Source organism: Sinohyriopsis cumingii, chromosome 15 (genome assembly GCF_028554795.1).
Source record: "Sinohyriopsis cumingii isolate HCF-2022 chromosome 15, ASM2855479v2, whole genome shotgun sequence".
Classification (NCBI taxonomy): domain Eukaryota; kingdom Metazoa; phylum Mollusca; class Bivalvia; order Unionida; family Unionidae; genus Sinohyriopsis; species Sinohyriopsis cumingii.
The window spans coordinates 134,429,487-134,444,787 of NC_142975.1; positions in this window are offsets into that span (position 1 = coordinate 134,429,487).

The following is a 15,301-nucleotide window of genomic DNA, read 5'->3' on the forward strand; positions in this document are numbered from 1 at the left end:
TTACATCACACACACGATTGACCGAGACCACCTGGGTTATATTTACGATTTCCAGGGACACATGTCGTCCTTCTCCTTGTGGATTATTGTTGTATCGGAGAATAGTTGGTAACGGTAATGTTTCCTTGTATCGTGTAAGTATATCAGGAAAAAAATATTGGATGATATCGTTGACTGATTATCTTAACTCGGCTGCGTTATACCCGGGAAATTTAAAATTCGGTAGATCAGCTTCTGTTATCGAATATGCAGTTAAACATCGCTGTTTATATCTATTTATATTGTCAGTGTAATCAATTGTTGCCTGAATTACTCGCTGGTTAATATATTCCATGTCGGATACAAGCTGATTTAATATTTATATTTGTTTAATGATTTAGTTGCGTGAACTTGTTATTTCAAAAAGATATTCTTGGAAGTGCTGCCGTAGTTGTTCTCTTTGTCGTTTATGTTCTCTCTAAATTTCTTCAAAGCGTTCAATAATGTAATCCAGGTATGCTTGAAGTTCCTCCCCCCCCCCCCCCCCCCGTCGTCACGGTCATGAATAAAAAGTTACACGGTCTTTATTATTGAAGAAAAAATCACTACCCAACGTTGCATTTTTTATGTTAAGTAAATGATTTATATCTGTTAGGGTAACATTTTGGTATGATTGCTTGTCCGTGGTAAAATTGGATTGCTTTGGTTCTCGTGACGGTGGTGGTACTTCAGATGGAATTTCAGGCCAACCTAACACTGTTCTGATCGATGACTGATATATATCCAAGGCGTAATCCGGAGAGTTTATCTCTATCGCGGCAGACAGCTTTGGTTCATGGGCTGTTATTGTTATCTTGGATTCCTTCCCTGTGATATTTTTTATTCTGCGCTGTAATTCCTCATTGATTTCTTCGATTTGATAGCACCCGGTTGGTGTTCCAACAACGTTCCAGTCGGGCGTACCATCTTTTTATTATTATTTGCAAACACAAACGAATGATTCGCTGGCAATCCACCAAATGATTTTGATCTAATATTTGTCCAGCTATGGTACACTCGCAACTGTGCTAACGTGATTTCGCTTACCCGAATCGCAGTTGGAAAACTAATACTGAATTCAGGCTCGGTTGAGCTTACTGTTTCATTGTTGTTTTCGGCGGAGTTGCGGTGTGATGTGATGTGTGATATTTGCGGCTATATGCTGAACTAGTTCTGTCATTATTTATTTTTTCTTCATTCAAAAGGTGGTTTACTTCATCTTATATCTTAACCATTAACACGGATTCGGAATCTGATATCGTTGTATCGTCGTGGCTTGATGACATCAGCGACGATAATTTAGAATATGCTGTTGTTGCCGTGTTTAATTTCGTAACGTAGTCGTTGAGGTTTGTGCTCGTGCACGTTGATATCTTTTTCATGATAATATTACAAACGACTGCAACAGCCGCTGATGATGAAACACATATTGTTACTGCTACTACAGTTGTTCCTGGCGTTAGCGTTAATAATACTACTCCGGCGTATGCAACTAACGCAGATACTGAATAAACCACAACATCTAAAACAACTACACGTTGTTAGTATTTTTTTATTCTTTTAACGTACACTGGTCAATAATGGTTTTTTACACTGTTTGCCATTCACGTACTTGATCGTATCTATATTGTTGAACACATGATTCTGTCATCAGTGTTGTTGTTAACGCTGTCGTTGACTTCGTCAGTGCCATTATTATTTTACGCAGTAACCAATTGAGGTGTTTCAGCATCAAATTCCAGACTCCACCAGCAAGATGTTGCGGTTAATTTCTTATCAGCTGCTTCCAGATTAAATGCTTATTCGGTTCCTTTATTTAATATGATAGATACTACCCCAGAAAACTTGTCGGTTGAGTGACGCCATGGATACGTTGTAATTATCTCAAATTTTACAGCACTGTACACACCATTGACTGTTGCGGTATGTTTGAGAGTTTTATTTTGCTGTGACCATGTTGCGAATCCAGATGATAATGAGTATACTATGTTAGTAATATGCCCCGGACCTACTACGGGTGGAATTTTAATTAGTCTAATTTTGTTAACAATCTCAAGAATTCCACTTATGACATCTTGTGTTTTCTCAATCGTATCCAATGGATTTTTATATCAGAGAGTTTTGCGTCAGCGGTGAGTGGAGTACCAAAAGATTCCTCTGCGGTTTCATTCATTTTTCTAAAGTTTCTACGGAGATTTGTAAACGCGCTTACGTGAACTCGGCCCACAACGTGGATAATTTACCATCTACGGTGCTGGAGCTGGCATCTACATATTTTTTTGTTTCCACGTCTTTGTCAGATATTGGATCTCTTTAAACCACTATTTTATTTCCGTTCATGCTAAGTTCGCCTGTCATTGTGTCGCCTGTATTTTTTTAAACGATTAGCTGCGCTTTTTACAGTTTCATCTCTGATGGTTGTAAATGATACTTGAGTCTCTGATTTTTCCGCTGTCAGTAAACATAGGGATGTTATCCGTGACCGCACCAAGAACATGTCTAACTATGTCATTCCATTTGATACTGCTGGTTTTTAACACACCATATCGGTCCTTAAAAACAACAACCTCATCTTGGTCAACCCGGAGAGGTTCATAAGATTATCAATTCCATCTTTAGTCGCATATTTTGATAAATCACGTTTTTTACCTTTACCCTTGCTGAGAGATCTTCCATAAATATCAGCCATATTATCTTTAAGGGATGTTTAAAACGACGATGGACGGTTAAATCTTACTGAGGTATACACGTGACCGACTTTGTGAGGTGGTTTGGTTGATTTTGATAACGCGTCAAATACATTAATTACTTCACGGCCACATATTGGTGGATCGGTTATTGTTTGTGTTGGTAGCGTTGAGTACCAAACGGGAATTTGAAATCTGTTGATGTATTTTAGAAATTCAACTGGAGGTGCTAACCCATACGAATCGAAATAAACAATTCAACGTGGATCAAGTTCCTGGACCATCGCTGTTATCAAGATTAATAATTCCTGCTTATTTTGGTATTCGGTTGGCTTGGTAACATATCTCGCATAAAAACACCTCTGATTTTTTTAGTTGCTTAACAGCATCGAGTAACTCAAAATTTGACATCGGTGGAATACTTTTTGTTAAAAACGTTTCGGGTACCATGAGGGCGGAGTTCCTGGAAGTCCTAGACCCGATCCCATTTTTATATAACCTTTCCAGCTGCTTTCTTTAATGCCATTCCAGCAGAAGTTTCAACAGCACCTAACGCAGCCGCTTTTTCAACAGCTGGTGCAGCAGCAGCAATTAATGCTGGTATTGCTGCGAGAAGTGGAAATATACCACCGGCTTAATCATGTCTTTGATGCCACTTGAAGAGAAATCAAGCTGAACTCCAGTTTTTGCTTTCTGCGCTTTGTTGAAATTTTATAGTTTAGTTTTAGTCAACGATAACTTGGATGCACCACCACCAGCAATTTGATCTCGCTTCAATGTTATTTTTGTCCCGCATGCGCTCGCAATTTTTATTGTAAGTTTTTCACCTGATCGGGTGTCAGAGTGACATTAATGTGACTATATGACATTTTTATAATTAACGCGGTTGGTCTAATTGTCTACATGTTTTCTACTGGTGTATCAATAACTCTCATTCGACCACCAACACCTTCAAGTGTCGCTGAGGATAACTGCGATTGCTCTGTAATCTCTATAAAAAAACTGGTGGACCATCTGCAGCAATAGGAGGGACTGTTACATTAGCTCGAAAGTGTATATCAACGACAGATTGTCTAACTAAATTAAGATGATCCAGTGAAAAGTAACAGATTGGATAATATGTTGTAAAATTTAATTGTGTTATTTGTAATCCAGAATCTATATTTAGATCACATCCTAGATATTTCGTCAAACGATCATATACACGTGCAACATGATTAGTATTAAAATCTTACAGGATATTCTCAGAAGGTTCTTGATGTCTGTTTATTCTGAAGGAAACTTCCGAAACACCAAGTTTATCAGATATCATATGACTCCGTGTTTGTGAGTTTAATTGTGCAGTGTCTTGAAACGCAATGAAAATATGTCGTGGTGCAGAAACTCTCTGCTGCGATGCTATATGCCATGTAAATAAACCATTAATTATACTTTGAACACCATCCGTGGTTACTGTAAACCATGATAACAATGATTTACCACTTTGATTCATAAAAGAAAGTAATCGCTGTTCTTCAGCAATTACCGGAGCCATTAACGGCATCCACAACAAAGGTTTTGTTTGTATTACTTTACCAGCATCACCCCCGGTCGCCATATAGCATCATTGTCAGTAACTTTTCTAAAAAGCACAAATGTATGTTTTGCTAAAAAAAAAATATACTTTTCTAACATCTCTATAAAATCCAAATATGTGTGACAACGGAATTGCACATGAAAATCTTCTTCGATTAGCACTCAACATTAATTTACTCGTTGCAAATCCTAAATTAAAGTATGTATTAGCACCATGAACCACCGGCCATACATCAGCGTCAGCGTTGTTGGCATTGTTTCTTGGTCGTCTTATATTGTACTGGTCATTGTTAGGAAAATCAGAAGTGTCCTTAGCAAACATCATTGATGGACCAGATGATCTTTTATAATCATCAAAATATCTTGCCAAACCTGGTATTGTTGTAGCTACATCAACATTATCTTCAATTGATTCTATTTTTTCCGTCAATCATATACGTAGCACTTTCAAACAAGGTCATCATTCCATTATTAACCAAACCGAATTTAATATCATCTCCGTATGCTGTATCTCCTGTTTTTATAATTACACCTTCTACTTCAATAAATGCATCAGCGGGTAAGATATATTTGCTTGTATATTGATCCTGTAATTCAATTCGTCCTTGCTGTTTTGGATTTCGTGCGTCATAAGAATAATACTGAAAATCACGCACTGATTCATTTTTAAGAACCGGTTCGTCTATGGCAAACGCTGTGTCGGATTCACGTTTTTACATTTTATTATAATTTGTTATCGTCTAAAACGAAGACCACTTCCTGACATCAGACTTGTATTTATGTGTTCAGTCCCTTGATTCATCAAGGCTGCTAGTTATTTTTTATTTGCAGCTTGATTTATTATTTTACTGACATATGCGGGCATAACTTCAGTACTGGGTAATTTTACTGGTGGTGGTTTTCGTCGTATTAATCTCGCTAATCTATCTTCGATTGCCAAAAATGCCTTACCAGTAAGATCACCAATAGTGCCAGGAGCTTTATCACGAATAACATCAATAGCTTTCATAGATAATTGTTTTGCAATTGGCATTGCTTTGGGGGCTATCCTTATGAATAAACCCTGAACAACATCACCAACTATATTTTCGTAAGTCATCCTATATACTGGTAATTGTGAATTTACCACCCTGACCATGATTGGTCTACGATGAGAATTGTGTACGATCATCTTATTTTACTGCTATTTATCTAATCACTGTGACAGTTACTCACTATGATATTCATTAACGAGCTCATCAATGCGTTCTCGATAAATATCAGTACTCATGATACCACCTTGAAATAATCGTCGACAAATATCAGCTGCTTCATTAATTATTTCTGGTGAGTTATTTCCAGCTCGTTTCCCTCATAAAAGAACTTTTAACCGTTGCACGTCATTGAGGATTTTGTTAGAACAAACAATTCCACTCCCCAAACCACTTCCGGCTGCTCCTTCTGTTTTCGCGCTTTTCGTAAATAGTCTTAAGGGTAATCTTTCATCTTTCGATTTTTTAAGTTCCTGCATCAACTTTTGCTGCGGTGATGAAGATTGTTTTTGTTCTATCTGTTGTTGTGGTTGAGGAAATTGATTAGAAGGTTTCTGCTAGGAGAGTTGTTGTTGTTCTATTTGTTTCACTCTCTCTTTACAAAGTCTCTGTATTTCTTCAAAAATACTTCTGTATTCTAAATCATCATCTCAGGCTTTTTTTGTTTTTGTTTTTATATATACGATATATCCATTTAATAAGATTATTATCGCTTACTTTTCAAAATTGGGTTTTAAAATATTAGATTTATTAAATTTACTAATTAATATTTTGTTACGTAAAGCATGTTCTTTAGTACTTCTAATATCTTCGACAAAACCTTCCTTAAATCTTGCAATCAGTGTAATATTTTCTCTTATTGGTTTAAATGCAAGTTTTTTTTTTTTTTTACGTCGGCGACTTCAGTACGAATTTTGCCAATACATTCAAGTCTTTCTTCGCCGACGGGTGGAGGTTGAGCTGCAGCTATATCAGTTGGAAGTTCTCGTAAATCTTTTTTGTTTTCTTAGTTCTCGCTGATATTTTTTCAGTTTATTCAGCTGTCTGTTTTGATACTGGAAGAAGATCCTCCTTAATAGCCGTTATATCTTTTTCAGTAACTTTAGTAACAGGTTTAAATAAATGTTCTGTACCTTCTGCGTATTCAACTTGTGCTTCTTGTCTTGCTTGCAGGTTTTCTTTGACAGCATCTCTCAATGGCATATATTTCTTTATTGCCTTGAGCTAATCTAGCGGAATACGATTGTCCTATGCTTGCCATTATTGATATAATAATGATTTAATTTATGGCAGCAGAGAGGGCGCTGCCTCAAACTTGGCACTAACGCGATCGCTGCGATTTTTCGCGATCAGAAAAATTTATTAGCGATAGGCTGGGTAAGTCAATTAGAGTTTATTAAGTTCGTTGACAGGGTTGTCTCTTACCGGGTATTGAGACAATCTCGATTTTTTGTTGTTGCGATTTTCGAGGAAGGCTTATTTTGCGAAACGGAGAGTAAACCAATTAGAGCCTGTGCACCCTCTCTGCTGCTGCGTGTGACCTTGAATGGTGCCAGCTCTAACTACGGGCGTAGTTTATGTTTACGTTTGGAAAGAATGCCATTTAGTAAGACTGTTACATTAATACTCCGGTGGTTCTTTCCGGGGTTTTCCGGTGTTCTTCCTCCACCATTAATACTGGCCGCCATGTATAGCCTATCGCGTGCTGAAAAATGGCGTTAAACCCTACAACAACAACAACAACAACAACAACAACATTAATACTCGGGGCCCCGAGTGGCCGAGTGGTCTAAAGGGCTCTCCGTTACGCATCACTGCCATCTCACCTCTGCCTGCGTGGGTTCACGTCTCAGATTCAGCCAATGTCGGTATGTGAGAAAGCTTGCCAGTAGCTTCTCGTGGGTCGGTGGTTTTTCCGTGGTTTTCTGGGTTCTTCCTCCACTATTAATACTGGCCGCCATGTATAGCCTATCGTGTGCTGAAAAATGGTGTTAAACACTACAACAACAACAACAACGTTACCACTCTGTTCTTTGTAACACTGCTGTCTTACCTGAATGGGGGAATCCCCGCTTTAACGCAAGCTTGCAAGTACTTTGTGTATTTGTGTGCAACCTGCTCGGATCACATATTCGTGGATATCTTTAACGGCTACAAAGGAAGGCCAGTCGTTACCACCGTTATGTTCCACACACCCAACAGGTAGCTCCAGAATATTAACCTTGTTTATTGACCTCCACATGTATATTACTTATTCAATTTCAAATTAAAGAGGTTCATATCTAAACAAAACCATTGCATAAGTTGGTTTTAAAAAAATGAAATAAAATAAAGGGGTTGAAGAAGTATTTATGCCTAACAGAGAACATCAAGAATAATTCAAAACAGATTTTTAAAACTCTAATTTGTTTTGATGACTCGAAGCTTTGTTTCTATGTTCAAATCCATTTTAACCAATCATCTTTCTATGCAGTTACTTATTGCATAGGTACTCTTCGGTCTAATTTCAGAGATCAGTCGTACAAAACAATATGCACAGTTGGGATTACCCTTGCTCGAAATATAGATCGATCTCTTTAAAAAAACACCAAAAAACAACAATTCTAGCTAACGTTTTGCTGGTTATTGCATGAGTACACACACACACACACACACACACACACACACATATAGTGATTGTATTATTACGGTAATATTATTTCAAAGAATAAAATTTGACACTGAATTAGTAATGATAATGATTCTGCTTAATAATATAAAGTCATGACATGACGCACCTGAGTCGCAGTAAAAATGCTTTGCTGAGTCATCTGATATCTGTATCAGATTATGTAAACAAGACGTAGTAAAATGAAATTTGTAGTGCCGAAAGATTCCTCAACATAAATTACACCATGATATAAGTAAACTACTTTGTACCTTGATCGAAGTTTTACTCCACCTGTTTACTCTTATAACAGTCACTGAGTTCAAGCATAAATGCGATGAACAGGTATTTTAATGGTAATTTGACTTCAGTACACTCACAGAATAGTTATAAGCACAAGACCATTCACTATGAATCTGTCGGATTGAAATGAGAGCATGCTATAGAATGGGCTATTTTCTTCAGAGACGGGAAGATTGAAGAGTAATAATTATGTCACTTTCTCAAAAGCTTTGCAATAGACAAATATTTTCTTGGAAAAGGCGGTACATGGATGTTTGATATATGTAAGTAGTGAATAGGGGCACTATAGCCTCAATGGGAATAAGCATTACAGACCCCCCCAGGGTCACTATAGCCTCAGTGGAAATTTAACATGGAGAAAAATCGTGGGTTACTATAGCCTTAAGGGGAATTTAACATGGGAAATAGTCTTGGGTCACTTTAGCCTCAAGGGAAATTGAACATGGGGAATAAAGTGTGGGTCTATTTAGGGACAAGGGGAATTGAACATGGGATTTTTTTTTTTTTTTTTTTTAAAAAAATTTTTAAATAAAAGGGGTAGGCAATTGAAAGTCATTCTCTTTTCGAGAAATATGGGTGGCCCTGAAAAGGGCCTTTGGGTTTATGTTAATGTATCCATTAACATAAAGGGCATCTGCGGCATCTTCTTGTCCTCAAGCTGCGTCTTACTCGAGGGCCATAAATCAGTGTCCTCTTGAGGCAACCTTGTCTTTCTACGTATACTCTTCGTATCCACAGCCTGGTGTCTGACTTGTCGACAACGGTCCACTTGGACCGGACATACATGAGCATGTCCGTCCTAAACATCATGGAAGACACAAGGGTGGATAATTCGACTGTGGTCCACATCTTGAAGCGACGAGAACAGGTGAATCAATGCAGTGAACTGCTCTTATTTATAGGTAGAGGAAGGATTGAAACGGATTGAGTTCATTCACCAATCCGAACACGCGTTACAAAATTCAGTCAGCCCGCATCCAATCCGAAGAGAGCAGTCTGTGACGTCACGTGGTCTATATAGACTCGCTAGCGCTTGTGTGCAGTCAATCTATGCGACAGTGATTCAACATGACGGAAACTCAGAAAACGATCCATTGGGGTGCACCAGCAGGGGAGACTGCCCAAGGGAACCCGGACTTACTTTCAGAAGAGGTGAATTGGGATTTTGTGGATTTTCTTACCTCGCAAGAATTTGTTCCGGAACCTTCGTTACCTTCTTCATTACCGCAAGTGGAGAATTTTAGACAGAGACAGAAAGAAGAATTGAAGAAATTTATACAACGACAAAAGGAAGCGGAACAAGCTTTTCTCCTACAGCAGCAGCAAGAAGAAGAGGTAAGAAAAAAACAACAACAACAACAGCAAGAAGAAGTAGCAGCAAAGAAACAAGAGGGTGAAAATCAAACGGCCACGGTACTGTTGGACATTTTAGCGGAGTTAAGAAGTCTGAAACAAATGTATCAGACTTCTTTATCACGACCAAAGAGAATACGACCTTCCCGAGCTAAACACGTTAACCCTTCGACTAAGCCTACCGTACCACCCTTAGTGATTTCAACCCAATCATCATCAACATTACGCAGTCCAGAAGTAGGCTTTGGCCGTGGCAAAGGCTTAAGGCAGTTAAAGTTGATTGCTTGAACTCACCCCTACACCAAAATAAAAAGGCCCTTTTCAGGGACACCCACATTTCTCGAAAAGAAATACAATTTCAATTTGCCAATAACTCAAAAAAAAAACAACCCATTTTACCCCCTATAGTACGTGTCTGTGTATGAGTGCGTGAGTGTAGCTTCTTATTTTAAAATCAAAACTCAAAGACACTTACCTTATATAATTAATTTATTTTTTCATCCATTGTTACAATCCAATTCACAATTCACAACACAACACTTTAATAAAAAGTTCATTGACTTCTTCTGTCTCTCTTTTTAGTCTCTCTGTTTTATAAATTTCTTCACCGTCACACTCTTTTCCTCTTCTTCCTCCTCACTTTCTTCCCTTCTTCTTTTCTTCTCCTGTTTCTTTTTCTTCACCTGGCTGCTTTCTTCCTCTGAAAAATCCCTCTCTTCTTCCGAAGAATCCCTCTCTTCTTCTGAAGAATCCCTTTTTTCTTCCGACTCCACTTGTTTCTTTTTTGGGCAATCTGGAGACCAATGTCCTTTTTCTTGACAATAATAACAGGTATCTTGACTTTTGTCTTTTTTAGCCCCTTTTTTTGTTCTTTTTTGACGGTCTGGACACTCTGAAGACCAATGCCCTTTCTTCTGGCAGATATAGCAAGTATCTTGACTTTTATCTCGAAAGGAAGGAGAGTAGTCCGTCGGCTGGTCTGAAGAGAATTTTCTAATGACCCCTCGCAAAGCTCTGACGAAACGTTCGATTTGGCTACTCTCTTCCATCGTTGTGCTCGGTTTGAGAGTGAAATGAATAGTGAAAGGACAAGACACACACCCTTTTTATATACCCTGGTTTGCCATGACTATAAATTAGTCTATGGTGTTTAAACTTGAGTCACTTGACGTTTTGCACTCAAGATGAAACGATCCTATTCATTCGAGAAGAAAGATGAAGAAGAAAGTAAGAGGCAGAAACGTGATCTATCGCCTCGTACCAGGGCTGAAATCTTGGCACAAATTCATGCCAGTGATTTTGAAGAGGACATGAGTGAACCAGAATCCGAACCCTCTAAACCAAGTTCACCACCCTTAGTCAACCCTGAAAAGTACTATTCCATACGAGAGACGGAAAAGCGCTCCTCTAGAAAATTTAGAACCACGACTTACAAATACACAGTGAAGTTTAAAGATTTCAAGGCTGAAGTACCGTTAGAGAAAGCAGAAGTGTTCATCACTGGGGTGTGGGATTCTTTGCTCACCGCACTCAAGCGACAATGTCAACCCAAAGAAGACGATCGCTTGAGACTTTCCATACAACATGACGGTTTGAAATCCCCTGTTTGGATCGAGTTTAGCACCCCTGCAGAATTCACCGCTTCCAAAGTCATGGACAAGATTCCACACGTGCAACAATCTAATGACCAGTTTGACATCACCGATGGAAAAGCCACATTGGACATGACCCACGTCTCTCCTCCTCAATGGACCGGACGCAAAAAGATGTTATTGGTGAACGAGCTTCGCAGCATTAAGCGTAGCCTTGTCCAAATTCACAATCCTCAAGACCAGATGTGTTTAGCTCGAGCCATCGTGGTGGGACGAACCCATGCCAACAAGAACGACACGGCAGAATGGAAAAGAGCCTGGAAAACTATTCGACAATCGGACCGAGCCAAACAACGAAACGAAGCAGAACTCCTGTTGCAACAAGCTGGCCTGTCCAAAGACACACCCTGTGGCATTCCTGAGATGCAAAAATTGCAAGATGCCCTAGCTCCACGATACACCTTGAAAGTGCACCCTCAAGAAGTGCGCGGACCTCTGTTGTTTCGAGGCCAAGACTTTAAGGACGGAAAATATATTCATGTCTATTATCACGATGAACATTTCGATACCATTACCACCATCACCGGATTCCTGGGATATGTTTATTATTGTGAGAAATGTGACCGTGGTTATAACAATCGAGAGCAACACAAACATTGTGGAATGAAATGCCCAGGATGTTTGGCCTCTCCACCCTTTCTGAGCGAAGGACCAGTGCCTTGTTCAACTTGTCTGCGCACGTTTGTCAGCCCTACCTGTTACCAACAACATTTGAAGACGCAAGGTTCACAGCAGAAATGTGCTTGTCAACTCCTGAAATTGTGCCCTACGTGTGGACAAGGCATATGTACCAATACTGCAAGGCACACGTATGTCGAGGAAAGAAAAAATGTCACATTTGTCACCACATCGTGGACTTGGAACACCAATGCTACGTGCAAAAATACCAACCTCCACCAGAGAAAGAGGACGGTCACAAGAAGAAAGGCAATTTCATCTTTTTCGATTTCGAATGCATGCAAGAGACCGGCATTCACATTCCTAATTTCTGCGTGGCTCATCGAGCGTGCGAGAAGTGCATTCAAGAACCTATCTTCAGTCATTGTCCTCACTGCAGCAAGATTCCTGGAGGGCGTGAAAAAATCTTTCGGGGACCGAACACGTTAGCCGATTTTGCCCAATGGGTCTTAGACCCCATCGACAAGACGTGGAGCCAAGAGCACATCGAACGTTACGGAGATTGTCATCGTCATGCCACGGTGATGGCTCACAATTTCTCCGGATACGATGGACAGTTTCTTCTCAGATACTATACGGAACAAGGCACAGAGCGTCCTAAAGTCACTTTGAACGGAGCCAAAATCATTTTCATGCAAGTGGGACAAGTACAGTTTAAAGATTCGATGAGCTATTTGGCCATGCCTTTGAGTCGAATGCCTAAAACGTTTGGAATGACAGAAATGGCTAAAGGATACTTTCCACACTTTTTCAATACGGAAGCCAATCAACACGCCGTTCTACCCCATTTACCTGAGGCTCACTATTACGACCCCGACAACATGCGTACCGAACAACGAGAAGCTTTCTACGCTTGGTACCAGGCTCACGCCTCGGACCCTTTCGACTTTCAGGAAGAAATGCTAAAGTATTGTCGTTCCGACGTAGACATTTTACGGCGTTGCTGTGGAAAATTTCGAGAACTGTTCATGGAACACGGAGGGGTCGATCCATTGAAAGAAGCTTGCACCATTGCCAAAGCGTGTTCCTTAGTGTACCGGCAACGATTCATGCCTGAAAACACCGTGGCTGTCATCAGCCCTCAAACGACCAACTTTGTCAAACGTCAATACTCGGTCAAAGCCCTACGTTGCTTACATTACTTGTGCGACAAGGAAGACAAATGGATTCAGCATGCCCGCAACGGAGGGGGTGAAAAGACCATCGGAACGTATTCGGTCGATGGCTGGGACTTAGAAAACCCCAAGATCGTGTACGAGTTTAACGGTTGCTTATTTCACGGATGTCCCGTCTGTTACCCTGACCGTGGCACTAAAAATCAGTTTTTGCAACGAACCATGGAAGACTTGTACAAGGACACTTGTCAGCAGCGCCTAAAGTTAGAACAGCAAGGATACCAAGTGGTGGAAATGTGGGAACACGAGTACGATCACCGTATGAAAACCGATCCCGAGTTTAAACGCCTCGTGGAAAGTTACCAGTTCATGGACCCGCTGAACCCGAGGGATAGTTTGTACGGAGGAAGGACCAGTGCCACCTGTTTGCTGTACCAAGCCGACGAAGAGAAAGGAGAAGAAATCAAATACTTGGACGTGTGTTCGCTGTATCCCTACGTGTGCAAATATTGTCGCTTTCCTGTAGGGCACCCGCAATTGTTAACGGAACACATCGACCTGAAAAACATTCGACAATACGAAGGCTTGATCAAGTGTAAAGTTTTGCCGCCCACGGACTTGTACCATCCCGTCTTACCTCACCATTGTCAAGGCAAACTGATGTTTCCATTGTGCCGTACTTGTGCCGAAACGTGCAACCAAGACCAACCTTGTCAGCACACCCAGGAAGAACGGGCCTTGACGGGAACCTGGGTCAGCGTAGAATTGTTCAAAGCTCTGGACATGGGATACCAACTGTTAGAAGTGAACGAAATTTGCCACTTTCCCAAGACACAACAATACCACAAGGGTGACCCCAGTCAGAAAGGCATTTTCGCCGACTACGTGGATGCCTTTTTGAAACTGAAACAAGGAGCCAGCGGCTATCCTTCCTGGTGTCACACTCCCGAAGACCAAATACAATTCAAAGAGAAATACTATGAACAAGAAGGCATCTCTTTAGACCACACCGAGAAAAACGAAGGCAGGCGATCGTTTGCCAAAGTGATGTTAAATTGCTTGTGGGGTAAAATGGCACAACGACAGTGTTTACCCAAGACGGAATATTTGACAGAACCTTCCCGCTACTTTCAGATGATTCACGACAAAACCAAATACATGAAACACGTGGACGTCGTTCGCGAGGATTTGATCTTGGTCAATTACGAAGAAGATCTGGACTTTGTACAAGACGACCCCTTTGGAAATGTCATCATTGCGGCTTACCTAACAGCTCATGCTCGCTTAAAATTGTACGAAGCTTTAGAACTGTTAGGGGAACGCGTCCTGTACTTTGACACGGACAGTTGCATCTACATCCATCACCCGAGTCAACAGCACCCTGACATCGAAGGAGACCGTTTAGGAGCCTGGACAGACGAGCATCCCGACGACAAGATTCTAAGTTTCGTCAGTGGCGGCCCCAAAAATTACGGCTACGAATACCGGGACAAACAAGGAGAAGTGCACACGACGTGCAAAGTGAAAGGACTGACTCTGAATTATCGTACCAGTCGTGTGGTCAACTTTGGGGTATTGAAAGAAGCCTTGCAATCGGGAGAGGATGGAAACTTTAAAGTGACCACCTATCAACCCAACAAGATTGTACGTTTATCCACTCACCACATCGTCAGTCGACCCTTGGAAAAAGTTTATCAAATCGTGTACCAGAAGCGAGTTCGACTTCCCAACCACTTTACTTTGCCGTATGGACACGTTGGTATAAAACATTGGTTGTAAGAGGATAGTCACCCACCAGAAAGATGACTTCGCCACAGCAAGAATCGAGTGAGAAACTCGATGAGAACTCCAAGTTCAAACCCTACCATTTTCCAGTCTTCTTACCTGACTATTGTGATTGTGCCCGTCGATTGGACACGTTTCAGAAATGGCCTACGGATAGGGAAGGATTACCTTCTTCGCATGTTTTAGCTAGAACAGGATTTGTCTACTTGGGACCTGAGTCAGGATTGGGATACGAGGTACAGTGTTTCGCTTGTGGACTGAATTTACGAATGGATCTATGTATCTATAAAGATTCAGCTATTCTGGAACATACTCGATGGTGTCCGCACTGCCCTTACCTTTCTATGGCCTTTCAACCCATTACACTACGGTACAATTATGACGGTACGTTAGAGACGGTACCTTCCAAAACAAGACATAAAAAACGTAAAAAAGGAAAGATGTACAAGCTGGAGAC